Source organism: Apium graveolens, chromosome 2 (genome assembly GCF_009905375.1).
Source record: "Apium graveolens cultivar Ventura chromosome 2, ASM990537v1, whole genome shotgun sequence".
NCBI classification, from domain to species: Eukaryota; Viridiplantae; Streptophyta; class Magnoliopsida; order Apiales; family Apiaceae; genus Apium; species Apium graveolens.
In genome coordinates this window covers 69,865,109-69,884,543 of record NC_133648.1, presented here as the reverse complement: position 1 = coordinate 69,884,543, position 19,435 = coordinate 69,865,109, and the positions used below count along the sequence as shown (strand labels likewise).

The following is a 19,435-nucleotide window of genomic DNA, read 5'->3' as shown; positions in this document are numbered from 1 at the left end:
ATCTCCAAAATATGGCCAGTGCTCCACATAACCCAAAAGAAACGCTTCTAAAGGCGAAAGTACCAAATGGACAAGTGAAAGTAGTCTTCTCCTGATCTTCTAGAGCAATGCAAAGTTGATTATAACAGAATAACCATCCAGAAGATAGTAGTACTCATGCTCGGCCAATCTGTCAAGCATCTGATCAATAAACGGCAGAGGGAAGTGACCTTTTCTTGTGGCCTTGTTCAGCTTCCTGTAATCCATGCAAACTCTCCACCCCGTGACTGTTCGTGTAGGAATAAACTCATTCTTCTCATTAGCAATGACTGTGATACCTCCCTTATTTGGTACACACTGAACCAGACTCACCCAAGAGCTGTCAGAAATGGGATAGATGATCCCTGCATCCAGCCACTTAAGAATTTCCTTCTTCACAACCTCTTTCATGATTGGATTTAGCCTTCTCTGTTTCTCAACAATAGGCTTGCTTCCTTCCTCTAGCAGAATTTTATACATACAATAAGAAGGGCTGATTCCCTTGATATCTGCTATAGTCCAACCAATTGCCGATTTGAATTCTCTAAGAATTTTTAAAAGATTCTCCTCATCACTACCTGAAAGGTCAGATGCAATAATAACAGGAAAAGTAGATGCATCACCTAAAAATGCATACCTCAAATGTCCAGGTAAAGGTTTAAGCTCAAGAGTAGGAGCATCCTCAATAGATAGCTTGAGGCACTTAGGAGCTTTGTTCAACTCCTCCATTCCTAGAGATTCAAAAGGCATATTTATCTTCCTCTTCCAGGGAGAAGCATTCAGAAATTGCAACTGCTCATCCCCTTCATCATCTTCACTATCAGAATTCCCCAACAAGGCATTCTCTAAGGCATCATACCTTAGCAATTGATCAAGTTCTGAAGTAACCACAGACTCAACCAACTCTACTTTTAAGCACTCCTCATTTTCTGTAAGGAACTTCATGGCATTGAACATATTAAAAGTTACATCCTGATCCATCACTCGCATGGTGAGCTCACCTTTCTACACATCTATCAAGGTTCACCCAGTAGCCAAGAAAGGTCTTCCCAAGATTATGGGAATCTTCTTATCCTCCTCGAAATCAAAAATTACAAAATCAGCAGGGAAGATGAGTTTATCCACCTTGACCAAGACATCCTCCACAATACCTCGCGGATATGTAATAGAACGATCAGCCAACTGCAAAGTCATATAAGTGGGCTTTGGATCAAGCAAGTCTAACTTCTTGAAGATTAACAAGGGAATCAGATTGATGCTAGCTCCCAAGTCACATAGACACTTGTCAAATGACACCTTTCCAATGGTGTATGGAATAGTGAAGCTTCCAGGATCTTTAAGCTTCAGAGGCAATTTTTGTTGCACCACAACACTGCATTCCTCTGTGAGAGCAACGGTCTCTAAGTCATCAAGCTTCACCTTCCTAGAGAGAATACATTTCATGAACTTCATGTAACTAGGCATTTGCTCAAGAACTTTAGCGAAAGGTATGTTGATGTGAAGTTTCTTGAACACTTCCAAAAACTTCTCAAACTACTTATCCAGCTTTTTCTTCTGCAGCCTCTTAGGAAAAGGAGGTGGAGGATAAATCTGTTTCTCCCTTGTATTACCCTCAGGAGGACTGTGCTCAACAGTAGTCTTTCTTGGTTCCACTTCTGCTTCCTTCTGCACTTCTTCTTCTTCAGCCTCAACTTCAGACTCTAGAGTCTTTACTTTTTCAGGATTTGCAACCTTATCAGACCTCAATGTAATTGTCTTCACATGCTCCTTAACTTCCTTCTTGCCTGGCACTTCAATATCGCTCGGAAGCATGCCAGGTTGACGATTCAGTAATGTATTAGCAATCTGCCTAATCTGATTCTCTAAGGTCTTGATAGACACACCTTGGCTCTTGCACATGTGCCTCAACTCCTCCAATTCAGATTTTTCATTAGCTTGCGATAACAGCGAAAGTTGAAGTTGTTGCCTAGGGGCATATTGCGGTTGCTGAAAACCAGGAGGGTTATATTGCTATGTTGTGTATGGCTGATAAGATTGTTGCATCGTATTCTAATTTTTACTCCAGCTGAAGTTAGGATGATTGCGGTTATTTGGATGATAAGTGGCTGGAGCTTGTTGCTGTGATCTCTGAAAGTTGCTCAAAAATTGAGTTGATTCACTAGAAATAGTGCACAGCTCAGTTTCATGCGCCCCCGCACAAAGCTCACAAACACTAGTAATTTGATTAACTCCATAATTAGCCAAAGAGTCCACTTTCATCGTCAAAGCTTGCAGTTGAGCAGCTATAGCAGTAGCTTCTACTTCCAGAATTCCTGTGACCTTGCCTTGCAACATTCTTTGTGTAGGATTCTGGTATTCATTAGTTGTCATGAGCTCAATCAACTCATAAGCTTCATTATAGCTTTTAGCCCGTAAGGCTCCACCAGACGCTACATCGAGCATAGGTCTAGACTGAGCGCCCAAACCATTGTAAAAACAGTTTATAATCATCTAATCAGGCATGCCATGGTGTGGGAACTTCCTCAGCATCTCCTTATATCGATCCCAAGCCTCACACAGAGATTCTCCAGTTTGCTGAGCAAACTGAGTAAGAGCATTCCTGATTGCAGCAGTCTTCGCCATAGGAAAGAATTTAGTGAGAAACTTTTGAGCAAGATCCTCCCATTTGGTGATAGACCCTGGTGGTTGGGAATGTGACCAGCACTTTGCTTTATCCCTCAGAGAGAATGGGAAGAGTCGCAGCTTGATAGCATCTTCAGTCACCCCATTGAACTTAAAAGTGTCGCAGATGTCGATGAAATCCCTGATGTGCATGTTGGGGTCTTCTGTAGGAGAACCCCCAAACTGAACTGAGTTCTGTATCATCTGAATCGTGCTTGACTTGATTTCAAAAGTGTTAGCCGAGATGGTTGGCCTGATGATGCTCGACTGAATATCATTGATCTTAGGCTGAGAATAGTCCATCAGAGCCTTAGGATTTTCTGCTTGATCTCCCATCACTACTAAAGTTGGTTCCTCGACTTTCCCTTCTTCTTCTACTTTCTCTTCATCCTCAAAAACTTCCCTTCGAATCACTACAGCTTCTTCCTCGGCTTGATCCAGAGTTCTCTAACGAGCCCGCGAACGCGTATGCATACACGCTCGTTAGAGTACCTGAAATACGACAAGGAAAAGAGTAAGTAAGTAACAATGTCCGAGTCAATGAACTTTAACGATCACTGATGACAAACACATAAACTAAAAGTTAACACCGTGTCCCCGGCAGTGGTGCCAAAAACTTGTTAGTCGCTAAGCATGCGCTAATAATTCACGCAAGTATACGCGATCACATGTAATATAGAATTATTTCTAGTTCATTCTCATAGAGACTGGTTTAGATTAACTTTATGATTTATGCCCTTATGCAACAATGTATGGCTATTATTCAATGCTAAGATGAATAATAAATTGGGTTTTTTGATTATACTATGATTAACTATTGAGAATTATACTATATAACATTAACTAAAGAGAGTAAATAGAATTGAATAATATATGACACAAACATGGGATTCTAACATCATTAAGTACTTCATTCAATAGCTTTTTCGTTCTTAACCTTAGCATGTAATGGTGATGACACTAATCAGATAACACGAAACTGATAAATGCCAACTTTTGGTGCATGAATACCATACTACCAGACATCCATAAAAGAGATAGAAGCTGAATATACACCAGTTATATTGAGACCCTATATGTCTATAGAATTGGACAACATAACGGTTTAATGCACAAGTTATCTATCGTAATTACATAGGGCAAGTAAGATGGTTAAAATTACCTACGAATCATGCATAACAAATACATGAACCTGTTAGATAATGAATCACACACAGGGGGGTTGAATGTGTTTTTCTGATTTTAGGCTTTTCTTGAAAGTTAATGGTTGAACAAAGTAAATTAAATCTTGTATAGAAAAGTGTTCATGCAGAATCTAAACTCGCAGAAAATAAAGAACACGGATCTTCAAAACTCACTTAATTTTATATTAAAAATTAAGACTGTTTTGCTACAAAATTTCTAAGCTCTTTGATGTTAAAAAGCTCAGCTTATTCTTGAGATTGATACAAGAGATTTGATCTAAATTTTTGCTTCTAACTAAAGGACCAGTGTTAACTTTATAACTCAGTTAACTGCTGGTTTACACAGTGGATAATAAACATGCTATTAGCTTTTCTAAACTGTCACTTGTCATTTCTATTTATAGAAAAGCAAATCTTCCATTTCTGGCTTAGCATATCTTTAGCATCCCATGTTCACTTTAATCTTCCTCTGTCAGTTAATCTTTGCCATTGATCTTGCACACTCTTCAAGCTGCTTTTTGTAGACTTGTCAATCTAGCTATTGGATTATTTGTTGATTGTTTATCTTGGATATTAAAGTGATATGCAATTTTGTACTTTGAGACTGTACCTCGAGATCTCCAGTTTGAATTAATAGAACACTTGACATCTCGATAAGTACATAGGCTTATCGAGATCTCTAGCACTCCATATTGAGTTTGGCTTGTAGAGGTCTTCAGCTTGTCGAAATCTCTAATCTTCACATCTTCACTTTGACTTCTCGATAACTCAGAGTTCTAACTGAATGTAGACTTGTCGATAACTCTAAGTTCTCTAGTGAAGGAATGACTTGTTGATATCTCCAATCTTCAATTCTTCAATTTTGCTTGTCGATATTTTCCTGAGTTCTCTAGTAGCTTTCTAGACTTCTCCACTCTGAATTCATTCATTTCTTTTATCCCGGTGGATATTGCTCATCCGTCGAGTAGTGATTGTATCCCGACGGATGTGCCTAACAGCAGTCATCCGTCGGCTAGCCAAACTACTATCTCGATGGATGTTCTTCATCGGTCGGTACTCTCTACAACTTGAATGACTTCTTGATAAGCCATTATGGAGTTCTCGAATGACTTCTCTATAACATTAAAACTGTGACTTGTAGAGATCTTGACTTAGAGTATTTTTCTCCAAACAGATTTATTCAACTCCAAGCTTCTTCAAAATTCTTCTGAGGCATGATCTTCTTGATCTTCTTCCAGATAGAATCCTTAGGCTTGATACTGTTTTAGGAAAAAGACTCAAGTCTGCTCCTTTGCATTTTAACAGACTTTAAGTGTTACAAGTACAAAATACAAATTTAGATAACAATACAACTTACTTAGGGTTGACCCCAAGCTTAACTGATTACTGAAAATAATAGTTCATTAATCTTCTACTCAAATCAGATGTCCATTTGACTTGCTTCATACTTTGATCAGAGATATTAATGACATTATTATCTCCAGTAATCTTTGATATCATCAATTATATATTACAATCTCCCCCAACTTGTTCATTATGAAATTACGTACAAGTTCTGATTGATGATGTCAATACTTTAACTAAATGCAGAAACCAATCTTCCCATATGGTCTTCTTTTGTTGAGTTGCATTTAGATTTATTCTTCTCTCCCCCTATGAAGAATAGAATATTTTATTATCTGGCAACATCCATCAGCTGTTTTGGCAGGCATTTAGATATATTCTCCCCTTTTTGACATTATCTCCAGGTAGAAAGATTCAGCTAGATGCACATTGTTGAAGCTACTGTCATTGTCCATTTAGAACACTTTCTACAGCTTCAGTGAGATTTGTGGTGATGAGTTTATCAAATAAAATAGAGGTTTCACTTAAATCTGCAGAAAAAGTCTGTTAGTAAAAAAAAATCCTAAGCTCCCTGTTCTTTTGAATAAGTATTCTCACTACTTCTCATTGCACTAGTCTCATGACTTTTGAAAGTCAGAGTTCCGTCACAAGGATTACTAAATCCATACACTCATCTACCTCTCCTCTTTCTAGGAAGGATCCTGCCTCTCTTATTCTTTGTTTTTCTCTCAATCTTTTCTCTAATTCTCACATGAAAGGCTCAATTGTGTTTGACTTACAGAAATAAGAGGTGGCTGAGAAGAGTTGTCTGTGATTATATGATTAGGGGTAATCCATATAGGTCTAATCATACTCATTTCATCATAAAAGAGAATATTAGCTTGAAGTTGTGAGGTAAATGAATCATTAAGAACACATGTGACTAGGGTCACAGTTTGACTCACATATTGCTCTATGGTTTTAATAGTGTGTTGTTCCTCACTTGTAGTGGGAACCTCCAATTGAATTGGGGGGGGGGGGATTTGACTAGGTTACTATCATGTACACCAGCCTCAAACCCTTGTATGTCTTGCAGCACACTGGCACATAACTGTGCTATACTTGCCCTTCTCATGACATTGTCATAGGCAATTGTACTTCTAGCTTTGATTGCTAAGGCAGCTTGTGCTAGAGTTATGAGGGGAGTTGTTCCTTTTGAGGAATCTTCAATTGAATTGGAGAGGATTTAGATAGCTCCCCCTCAGGAGTACTACCCTCAAACCTTTCAGTCTGTGAAGACTGTTTTGCACATGAAGGTGTATTAGGAATACTCATGGGATATTCAGTAAAAACTGATAAATTTTCCATGTTTGTGGTGGTTTCTCTTCTCAAACAATAAAACAATCTGAAGAACATTATGAAATTGTTGTCCTTTTGTAAAACAGGTTTCTTTTGAGAGTCACCTGAGTGGGATTATGTTTGAGTTTGTGTTTGTGTTGTTGTATCTGGGAGAACTGCAGTTTGGTTTATAGATGTTTTAGATGCATTTTAACACAAATACCTGTTGATTGAAAATTTTAAATTTCCTGTTGTTGTTTGAGTGAATTGTGTTGAACCTGTAATGTATTGAACATATCTGGAGTTTTGATTAGGCATAAGCATTGAGACATACAGTTGCAAGCATTATGACAGGAAAACTAATAATTAATTAATTTGTAAACACAAAGCAATCATGATATAAACAATCAAGCAACAAAAACAAATTGATAAAAAAGAAGAGAATTTTCATTAATATTAAACACAGAGTACATTAAGATTCAGATTACATCAAGTAAATCCTAATCCTAACTACTCTAATTTGGGATCCTTCTTCTCGGCCTCCAACCTCCTTGTCATGCGCTGGTAAGCTCTGGACATGGAGTGTGCAAGAGAAATAATCCTCTCCTGTAACTCCAGAACAGCAAGGCGTTGCTGCTCAGCTACCCTTGCACGTCTCTCCAGCTCCAGAGAGACTTCCATCTCAAAGAAAAGAATGCTGATTTGATCATCCCATGAGAGTTCATCAAAGATCTCACGTGGAATATCAAAGGGGCTGCAGACAACCCCCCTGAGACGGACACGAAGTCCGAAAAGATCAAAGTAAATTTGGTCGTCAGCCAGATGATGGACAGGCTGGTAAACTCCATTAATAAGACTATAGAAGACTGGGGCATCCATTTGAGAGAGAGAGAGATGAACATGAGGTGAGTTTTGAAATTAGATGTTTGTTGAGAATAAGAGTAGTGATGAATGATAAAAAGTGAAGCGTTTCAATTTATAGAGGGAGTAAAGATAGAAACCAAGAGAATCTTGAGTTGCCCGGATAATAAGAGTAATAATCACATAAGCATACTTAACAGTTGGAAATGACTAGTTACTATTCCCCATGCAAGTACTCAAGAATCTTAGTTCACTATTTATGATAACTATTCCACATGCAGATAAACAAGTACTCCCTACACAAAAAGTAACTCCTCCTATCAGCATACAGTCAAATAAATTTAACCATTATCAGCTTTCTCAAAGCATCAAACATAATGTACTAGTCTACTTACATTAGACTAACATATTTCCATAAAAAAAACATAAGCACATAAATATGTCAATAAGTCAGAGTAATTATAGACAAAGTATGTCAAAAGTATTTTGCTGAACATAATTTATGAATTAAATTATTTCAGTTTTTCATACTTTTTGCTTCTTTTGATCTGTTATTTATTAACTTCATATAATTAGAATATGAATTAATAAATATTCAGTTTGCTTAGAATTTTGAGAAATTTGAAGTTAAAATATTCGAGAAGTCTGGGTATTTATAGTAAAAGTAAATGACTTGTCGAGAACTCAAAAATAGACATTTGGATTTTGTCTATCGAGAAGTCACTTTGAGAAGTGAAGTATGTCGAGAAGTCATTTTAAATAACTCTTATAGAGAACCCAAACTTGACTTATCGAAGTATCAAATAAATACCCAATTTGTCCAAAAAATGGACTGAACTCATTCTAACTTTTATTTGAATAAATTCAAAATAAAATTAGAATAAATTTTCTAAAAGTATTTTACCAAAATAATTTATCAATTTAAATTATCTCAGTTCTAAGTTATTGATAAGTCAAAAGATTGTACTTGTAGAGAACCATGTGAAAGAACACTACTAGAGAACTCTACAAGGACTTATCGATAAGTCATTTTAAGCCTATTGAGAAGTCACTCGAGAAGTCAGTAATTGACTTATCGAGGACTCACTCGAGAAGTCCTAAAATGACTTGTCGAGAAGTCAATTTATACTTATCGAGAACTCAGTTCTCTAAATACTTTTGGTTAATGCAATTATGTCTTTTGTTAATTTTACATGTTAAAGATGTAAATTAACAACTAAGCAATTTACTTAAAATTTGAAAAATTCCAAGTTAATTGAATTTGAAAAACAAAAATGCAGAGATTTCTGAAATATTTATAATTCATATTTCAGTTAATTTCCAATTTAATCAAATTAGTTTTGATTTACTGGAGATTAATCTGCTGTAAAATATTAGATGAGTTCTTGCCTTAGGATGAAGAGTTAAGCATTCCAATTTCACCTACAAGTCTAGTGAAAGTTGCTTCATCCAAAGGTTTAGTAAAAATGCCAGCTAATTGTTTTTCTGTTGGTACAAAAATAAGCTCAATGGTACCATTAGTAGCATGTTCTCTAATAAAGTGGTACCTCACATCAATGTGCTTTTTCCTAGAATGATTAACTGGATTAGCTACTATAGATATAGCACTAGTATTGCCACACATGATAGGAATTTTGTGTAACACTAGGACATAATCCATTAGCTGATTTCTAATCCAAAGCACTTGAGAACAACAACTTCCTGCAGCTATGTATTCAGCTTCAGCTGTAGAAGTTGATACAGATTGTTGTTTCTTGCTGTACCAGGATACAAGTCTTTGTCCAAGAAATTGACAGCTTCCACTGGTACTCTTTCTGTCAACCCTGCATCCAGCAAAATTTGCATCTGTGTAGCCAGTAGCTTCAAAACCAGTTCCCTTAGGATACTATAATCCCAAGTTTGGAGTCCCCTTCAAGTATCTAAAAATCCTCTTTACAGCCATCAAATGTGATTATTTTGGATTGGTTTGAAAACTTGCACATAAGCATGTTACAAACATGATGTCGGGTCTACTTGCTGTTAAGTAAAGCAATGATCCAATCATCCCTCTATAGCTTGAGATACCTACACTCTTTCCCTTTTTATCTTCATCCAACTTTGTAGATGCAGGTGAACAATCAACCATTCCAAACTTTTCAATAGATCCTTGACATATTTAGTTTGGCTGATGAAGATACCATCACTTTTTTGGCTGACTTGAAGCCCAAGAAAGTAACTCAATTCTCCCATCATACTCATTTTGTATTCACTTTGTATAAGCTTGGAGAATCTTTGGCACAGCTTCTCATTAGTAGAACCAAAAATGATATCATCCATATAGATCTGAACTAGGATCATATCTTCACCATGTTTCTTATAGAAGAGAGTCTTGTCTATGGTTCCTCTAGTAAAACCATGCTACAATAGGAAATCTGATAGTGTGTCATACCAGCTCTAGGTGCCTGTTTTAGTCCATATAGAGCCTTGAGTAACTTATATACAAAATTTGGAAATTTTGGATCCTCAAAGCCAGGAGGCTGTTACACATAAACTTCTTCTTCTAGCTCACCATTCAGAAAGGCACTTTTGACATCCATTTGATACACTTTGAAGTTTGAATGTGCAGCAAATGCTAGAAAAATTATTATAGCTTCAAGTCTTGCAACAGGAGCAAAAGTTTCATCATAATCAATTTCTTCTTCTTATGAGTATCCTTTTGCAACCAACCTTGCTTTGTTTTTGGTAACTATACCATTTTCATCCAATTTGTTCCTGAACACCCATTTTGTTCCAATAATGTTGCTATTCTTTGGTGAATGAACTAACTTCCAGACTTTGCTTCTTTCAAACTGATTAAGCTCTTCCTGCATGGCAGATATCCAGCAGGATCCAGTAGAGCTTCATCAATTTTCTTAGGCTCTACTTGAGACAAAAAACATGCATGTAGGAACTCATTAGCAGTTGCACTTATAGTCCTCACACCAGCAGTAGGATCACCAATAATTGCTTTTCTAGAGTGACTTCTATCCCACTTACTTGTGTGAGTTTATTGACTTGTGCCTTCATCATTTTCTTCATTATTGGTATGACTGGTAGATCCTTCTTCTCTTTATCCCCCTGAGTTTGTGCTATCAAATTCAGGTGTTTGAGATGAGCTTCCATTCCCATGATTTTCATGTTCAGTATTCTCTTCATTCATCAACTGTTGTGCATTAACTTCATCTTCTCCATCAGAATCACTATCAATGTTGAGGTTTTCAAATGCAAGGGCTTCAGCTTCATTACCATCAAGGCATTCCAAGCCTGGACACTTGTCATCATCAAAGGTCACATATGTGCTTTCCATGATCTTCTTTTGATCAATCACATAGACTTTGTAGGCTATTCTTTCCATTGAATATCCCAAAAAAAATTGCTTCAAAAACTTTTGAGTCAAATTTCTCACATATTCAGAGTTGTCTTTCAAAAATGTAACACTTGCTTCCAAACACATGAAGATGCTTTACAGTAGGCTTTCTCTTAGACATGATTGAGTAGGGTGACTTGCCATGTGCCTTGTTAATGAGATATATGTTCTGAGTATAACATGTAGTGTTGACAGCCTCTTCCCAAAAACTTGTTGGCAACTTGGCATCTTGCAGCATTGTTCTAGCAGCTTTCAACCAATGTTCTGTTCTTTCTCTCAACTACTCCATTTTGTTGAGGTGTTCTGGCAGCTGAGAATTCTTGAATAATGCCTTTGCCTTTGCAGAATTCACTTAGTGTAACATTTCTAAATTCTGTTCCATTGTCACTTTTCAGTCTTTTCACATAATTGTAATCTTCAGCCTATTTTTCTATCTTCTTGATGTGCTCAATTATGATATGTGGAGTTTCATCTTTAGAGTACATGAACTCTACCCAAGTGTATCTTGAAAAATCATCCACCATCACAAGTGCATATCTGTTCTTTGAAATTGATAAGACATTCACTGGCCCAAACAAGTCCATGTGAATAAGCTGCAAGGGTGCAGTAATAGAATTCACATTTTTTGACTTGTGACTAGATCTTTTCATCTTTCCTTTCTGACAAGCTTCACAAACTTCAACTTGAGCAAACTCCAGCTTGGGCATGTCTCTCACTAACTCCTTTTTTGACTAAGTTGTTAATTGCCTTGAAATTCAAGTGAGACAGTTTTCTTATGCCATAGCTTGCTTTGTTCTTCTGATGCCTTGGTGTAGAAGCAGCAAATACCATCCTTTTTTGTTGAGTCAAGTCTGCAATAAACAAGCTTTCCTTTCCTTGCTCCTTTCAGAGTAATTTCATCAGTTTTCTGGCTAATAAAGGTGCATTCTTCTTTGGTGAATAAAACTTCAAAGCCTTTGTCTGCAAATTGGCTAACACTGAGAAGATTCACCTCAAGACCAGCTACTAGTGCTACATCATCAATGACAACATTTTCAGAAACAATCTTGCCATATCCCATTGTGAATCCTTTGTTGTTGTCTCCAAAGGTCACTAATGGGCCAGCTTTCTCCTCAAACTATGATAGCAGGGCCTTATCACTTATCATATGTCTGGAACATCCACTGTCAATGATCCATATGACTTTCTTCACTTTGCCCCGCACACAATAAGATTCAGGTGTGTTTAGTGACCCAAGCAGGTGTTGGGTACTTTCTTCTTGTTAACTGATTTAGCAGAAGTAGAGGGATTTGTTTCAGATAAAATAGAATTCAATGATTCTTATGCACTATCCCTTTCTGATGTAGACTCAATTTTTGATTCTTTAGGTCTACTCTCAGTTTGTGTCAACTCTTCATCACTTTCAAGTTACAAGAGATGTAGTCAAACTTATCACAGAATGAGTAGGGATCATTTAAATTTACTTCATTGTATTTGCAGGCTCCTTCAGTTAGCTTACTAACACCCTTTTTATAAAGGTAAGTTAAATGATTTGTAGTCATATTTTTCACACTTCGTTCCAAGAACATCTGCAATATAGGTCAGATTATTGCATTTGTTTATCCCCATTCTTCCATTTTTATTTTTCTTCTTCTTTCTTGCATCTTCAATCTTGGTTTCTTTGACAGGAGTCTTGGTACTTTGATTGTCCATAAGATTTTCTTCAGCCTTGGAAGATTGAATTGAATTGGTATTCTTCTTTTCATTGTCCTCATCTGTATTTCTTGCTCGATAATCAATTCTTTTGCACTGAAGTTTACCTCACAAGTCTTAAACACAGGTGACCCAACATTTTTCAGCATTGTTGGAACATTTCACTCTTTGTTGTTTTTCCTCTGTCACCAGTGTTTTTCTTTTTGCTGTTTAAGGTATCATAATCAAGACCAATAGCAATATTTGCACATGGTTTGTTTTTCCTCATGGTACTGACCAACCAATTTAGATGCATTCTTGAAGGACTTCAACTTTACTTCACTCTTCTCCAGTTTTTCTCTTAGCACAGCCTCAATCTCATTTTCACACTTGACCTTGTTTTTTAGATAACCATTTTCTTGTTTCAAGGATTCAAGATCTACTGTCAAAAATTCAACTTCTTGTTTTTCACTTTAAAGCTTCTCATTTAACTTTATTAATCTGTTAACTTCTTCATTAGCAACAACCATGCTTGTATGAATGTGAAACATTTCACTGCTCACCTTTTCAACATTTCCTTATATTGATTCACATTTAAAACAGTGGAGGTAAGAGTTGGTACCTGTGATTTAGATGAGGATGATTCTCCTTGCTCCAAGGCCATGAGTGCATAGTTTCCAAGTTCTTCATCTTCACTATTTCCAGAGTCATCCCAACTATTACCTTCTGCAATATAATCTTTGCTTTGTTGTTTCTTTAGAAGAGCTTCATACTTTTCTTCAAGCTCAAGATAAGCCTTATCTTTCTTTGCCTTCTTGGGTTTCCTGCATTCTATAGAAAAGTGGCCTATTTCATCACAACTGAAGCACCTTATATTAGATATGTCAACAGATCCAGTTTTGTAGCCATCCTTGCTATCAGAATTGTACTTCCCTTTTTCCCTCCAGCTGCTATCTTTGTTAAAAGACTGTCATTTACTTTTGAAGTATCTTGGCTTCCTTACTCTAATGTTAGAGGATTTTCTAGCCAAATAGGCCACTGACTGATCTAACTCATCCAGTTCTTCAAGAGTATAGAGCTCATCTTTTTTCCAATTCCAGAATGCCTTGTTCCTGTGAATCAATTGTTCTTTGCTCACTTGTTGAGGCAACTGGAATATGAGACCTTGGTTCATCATTGGATGTTTGACCTTCATTTACTATTAAAGCACTTGAGCCATCTACAATATATCCTTGGCCAGATCTCAATGATTGCCTTTGAATCATCCCTATTCATATGTTTTGAGAATTTCATATAGAACTTCCAGAGTTAATCTGCTCAAGTCTCACCCTTCCCTGATTACTGAGATTTCTGTTCCAAATGATCAGGAAAGAGTAAGCAAGAACTTTGGATTCACCTCTTCGGCTTCATAGTAGTTGTCATGAAGCTGCAAGACATTTATCTGTTTATTGAATCTTTCAAACATATCAGTATGCTTTCCCTCAGGCTTAGCCATGAAACCCTTATACTGTGAAATCAGTATCCTTCTTTGATTAGATCTAACCTCCTCAGTTCCTACACAGAGTATTTAAATCTTCTCCCATATTTTCTTGGCAGTGTAACAGTTAACAATATTGTTGTACATCACATTGTCAAGTGACTCAATTAATATCAATTGCAAGCAGCTATCTAGGGAGACTTTCTCCTTTTCAGGTCAGAATACTCAACTGGATCTTTAGGAGCATAATGAGCTGGTATGACCATGTCTCCATCTGTAGATTCCTCAACTCTTACCACAGGAATGAAGGGTCCATTCTTGAGGATCTGAATGTAGAGCGGATTGGCCCTCTTGATAAATAACATCATTTTCTTTTTCCAAAGAGTGTAGTTAGCTTTGTCAAAGGTAGAATTTTGATGCTACTGATTTTCTGTGTATTCATTCTTCCAAGATCTTGTATCTGTTTACTTTCAGAGTTTGCTCTGGTACCACTTGTTAGGTAATGAATCACACACAGGGGGGTAAATGTGTTTTTATGATTTAGGCTTTTCTTGAAAGTTAATGGTTGAACAAAGTAAATTAAATCTTGTATAGAAAAGTGTTCATGCAAGATCTGAACTTGCAGAAAAATAAAGAACACGGATCTTCAAAACTCACTTAATTTTATATTAAAAAATTAAGACTGTTTTGCTGTAACACCCCCAAATCCGGGGTCGGGGATCCGGGTTGCACGAGTTCCATTTCCCTTAATAACACCCAATCTACTCTGTACTGTGACCCCACAATAAACACACACACCATACGTTATAGTCTCAGAGATGAACATCCAAAAATAACCACAAGTCATTTTATTCCACAATTATCTGCCAATACACCTTAAAGGTTTTCGGAATAAATTTACATTTCTTTGCCATTATTACAATTCATAATTATACATAAATCTGGTACATTAGAAGTTGAAAGCCTAGCCTATTGGTAGTTCCTACCTCAGCTACGGCGGCATCAATGCTTCTAGAAAACGTGCGGAACGTCTCCTAATCGCTTGCGAATCGGGAGCTTGGTCCTGTTCATCCTTTCTATCTGTTGTTGTGTGATGAAAGAAGAAAGCAAGGGTGAGCAGCAAGCCCCACCAAAATAATATGTATAATGATTAATAGTATATGAGCCTTCTCTTAGTACTCATGAAAGTCTTGGTCAAAAAGAAATGAACCAAGGTTGATATCTTAATGCGATGAAGTCGCAAAATATTCAGTATATATATATACATATATACTTTTCAAAATCTTGGAAGTCCTCTTCCATGCATAATAGACACAAAGTCCCAGTGTATAACTGTATATAAAAAAAATATCGTTGCAAGGTGATCTCATATATCTAACCTTGTCTCAACATTTTTCTGAAAATCTTTGTCATACATAGACAATTATTAATTAGATATAAGTTTAAAAGATGAGTTACCAAATACTTGACTACACTTATATCATTTATAAAGCTACTTGAACTACCACTGTTCAAAGTATAATGAGCTTTTTACCAGTTCATCACATAGATGAGACTACAAGACAAGATTTGAATAGAATAAATCTTTAAAATATTATTAAAGGAAATGAAGTTAGGACATACTTCATTAAGTCTGATATATATATATATATATATCCACATATACATCTTCCTTTATACATTTCCTGAAAACCTCTGTCATGTAAAGTATGAACAGAATTGCAATATCCAATAAGTTTGGAAAGGAAAGAATTTTGGCATAAACCAGATATCTGCTGATCAGGCAAAGATACCCATAAGTAACCTTTTCTACTAGTAGATGGACGAATTCCCCACTGGTCATCACCCTGGTCTCAATAGGACCTTATGCTGGACTGCCACTCAGCCACTTATGCATTGATGGACTCCCACTGAGCCACTTACACTATCATGGACGGCCCACTGAGCCCATGTGCTTATGTCGACTCAATAGATGGACTTACTTCCCGAACGTTGGGTAAGTAATCAATTCATTTACCAAAACTGCAACCTTGTGGCGAATATAAAAGTACACCACAGAGCCGGATCCCTCAGGTTTTAAACGAGTATTTAAATCCCCTTAAAAAGGAAGATCTTAAATATAAAAATGAGTTTGGGATCCGCTCTAACTGTTAAAAATCATTTGAAGACTCGAAAACACTTTATAGAGTGTTTGGAGTAAAGCTGATTTAATGAAGTAAATCAGTCCCCAGAATATTTAGAAAATGACTGAATATTATTAATTAAATAATATTCCCATAAAGAATAATCTTTATAAAAATAATTGAAGTAGAAGTATTAAAACTTATACTTGAAACGAGTATTAAATAACCAAAGATATACTTATATGAAAGTACTATCTTTATTTGAATAATCGAAAATAAGTTTGATTATTGACACCTTATTCTTTAATAAAATAAGAATATATCTCAGCAAATAATCGGAGTCATAGATCCTCAAATGAATATTCAAATAATATTCATTAAATAATATAAACTGAGTCATAAGCCCTCGAATGAATATTCAAATAATATTCAATAAATAATATAAAAGAGTCATAAGCCCTCGAATGAATATTCAAATAATATTCAGATAAATAAATAAAAGGGTCATAAGCCCTCGAATGAATATTCAAATAATATTCAGATAAATAAATAAAAGGAGTCATAAGTCCCCGAATGAATATTCAAAATAATATTCAATAAATAATATAAAGAGTCATAAGCCCTCGAATGAATATTCAAATAATATTCAAATAATAAATAAAAGGAGTCATAAGTCCCCGAATGAATATTCAAAATAATATTCCTTAATAAAATAAAAGAGTCATAAGTCCTCGAATGAATATTCAAAATAATATTCATTTAATATAAAGGAGTCATACGCCTTCGAATAATATTCGAATAATATTTAATAATAAAATAAAGTTAAAGTTATCGAATAAACCTTATTCGATTAATAGTTTGGAAAACTATAACCATATATATATATATAAATATATATATATATATCTATATCCATATATACAAAATCTACTCGGGATCCTCGACTCCCGGTTTTTAGAAAATATTTTCACCTTTGGGTCCCTATACTAAGGGTATATGCAAGTTACCGCTATCCTCTAGCATAGGTATTATCAACTGAACCAACAGATATATATATGGAAAGAATGCGAAACAGGCATGCATATATATATATACCATAGTAGCATGCTTCAATATATTACAACATTTGCTAATTAACCAACATGCATCTATCGCAAGATAAATGCAAATACATATATTCATCACAACAACAGTTATAACGGGTAGAAAAACTTGCCTGAGCGACTTGGGGTGATAAAAGGCTCGGGACGAGTCTGGTAACCTATAAACAAACAAGTAAGTTGGAATTAAAACCAAAATCACTTGTAAATCTATACTTAACTAACTTAGACTCTAACGCTTGTTTTGCGCTCACTGATTCGCTTAAGTCACTCGGGTACCCTCGGCTCCACCATTTTTAATAATTTAACCTTTACGAGTTTTAAAGTGATTCCTTCGCGAGTGTCTTACCAACTGCCTAACACACTTACCATAAATGTTCATACATTAATTAACCCTTATTGGTCTTTAACCTATGTTTCAAAGTAAGGCGAGGGGAAAAGTTTCGTTCGCGAAACGCCGTTACTTGAAACGGTCGTTTCTCCTAAACCGTGCATCGGAATTGAACGAACTACATATCAAAACGAAGCTTGTAACATGAGCTATCTAGACATGGCAATGGTCATAATCTAGCAGGGGGTTCTCGGGTCCTAATGTTATGCACAAAAACAGTCTAAAGAAAATCGGACGTTACGACGGCTATGTTTACGCGATTTCCAATATTTTAAACCATTCAAAACCATCCCAAATCAACCTCAATCCAACATACAACCAACATCCATCCTTATCACATCATAACAACCCCAACCAATTCATTTTAATCATTCATACTTATGCCTAAGCTTAACTTTAAATCATACTTAAGTCCTTTTAATCAAAACCACAACATTCACCATTCCATTTTCACTACCATTTCAAATCCCAAACTCTAAATCACAACAACAAGCTACAATAGCACCCTACTAATCAAAATCATCTTATAATATATAGGAATCTAGGGTTTGGAGATGGTATACCTTCCTTGAAGTGGAGAATCAAGAGAATGCTTGGAATCACCTTTAAAGTCCTTATCCAAGCTTAATCTAAACAAAACTTCAAGAACACAAATTTTAGTTCTTGAAAACACTATTCACCATCTTCTTTCATGATTTATAGAAAAAGATTGGCTTGGAATTAGAAGCTTAAACTTATAGGAAGTATGTAACTATCCATGGGGAAGCTTAGATAATTACCTTGCTAAATAGTAAGTGGAGGAGCTTGGACTTTCATTTTTTAAGAAAAGCACCCGAGAGCATGAAGAAGAAGAAGAGAGATTTTTGTGTTTTGGCTTGATTTGCTTTTGGTTGGTTGATTTTTGTTGTTTGTTTTAGTTAATTACCTTGTTGCCCTTGAATTTGTGTGGTTAAAAAGCCACCACACCTCCTTCCTTCCCATGTCATGCTTGTGTCACCTTGCACATGTCATAATGCTCCCACTTGTCCACACCTTGTGGTTTGATGATGTCACAATCCCTGGCTTCTTGTACAAGCTTGTCTCTTGGTCACTTATTTATTTTACGGTTCGCTTATCTTTCGTTCTCGTTTATCGTTTGAGGGATCATACCCGGGATCTTATTACTTAGGTTCCCTTAACCTTTCTCAATATTGTATTCCTTCTATGATCCTCTCTTATAATCCTTTTTATCCTGTTACCTTATACTCAATTCTCTCCGTATCTTGTGGATTTCCGGGAAAAATCAAAGTGTTCGGAATTGGATTCTGACGATCTTTACATACACTTATATACCACATAGAGTACTAATAATATCCCATAAGATCAATAACAGAACCCCTACATAGCGTGGCATGAAAAGTTTTCTCGTTCAGCAAAAATACTATTCATAAGGGTTTCAAAATTTCTCAAAAATTGGGGTTATTACAGTCTCCCCTCCTTAAAAGGATTCCGTCCCGGAATCAGATAGAAAACAAATGGGGATACTTTCTTAGCATTACACTTTCTAACTCTCGAGTCAATTTTCCACATTGTGGTTCTACCACCAAACTCTGCCTAGTTTGATAATCCTTCTCCTAAGCACTTGTTCCTTTTCACTCTATAACCCTTCCTGGTTGCTCCATATAGGTTACGTCGGGTTGCATATCTATGCGCTCATATGCCCCTATTTATCTGGCATCTGAATTACACTTCCTTAACACTGATACGTGAGACACGTTACGACCTGCTACATGTTCGGGGTTAGGGCTAGCTCATATGCTAACTTCCCAAACGTCTTAATATATCCAAGGGTCCAACAAATTGTAGACTTAGCTTTCCTTTCTTTCCGAACCTCATCAATCCTTTCCAAGGGATACCTATAACA

General features: G+C 36.1%; 1 non-coding gene across 1 annotated transcript; it reads left to right on the top strand.

The window, feature by feature from the left end:
* The first annotated feature begins 2,518 nt into the window (after positions 1-2,518).
* LOC141710122 (small nucleolar RNA R71) lies at positions 2,519-2,625 on the top strand. The gene has a single exon (XR_012570659.1). It is a non-coding gene; the product is annotated as a small nucleolar RNA R71 (small nucleolar RNA).
* Positions 2,626-19,435: the final 16,810 nt, after the last annotated feature.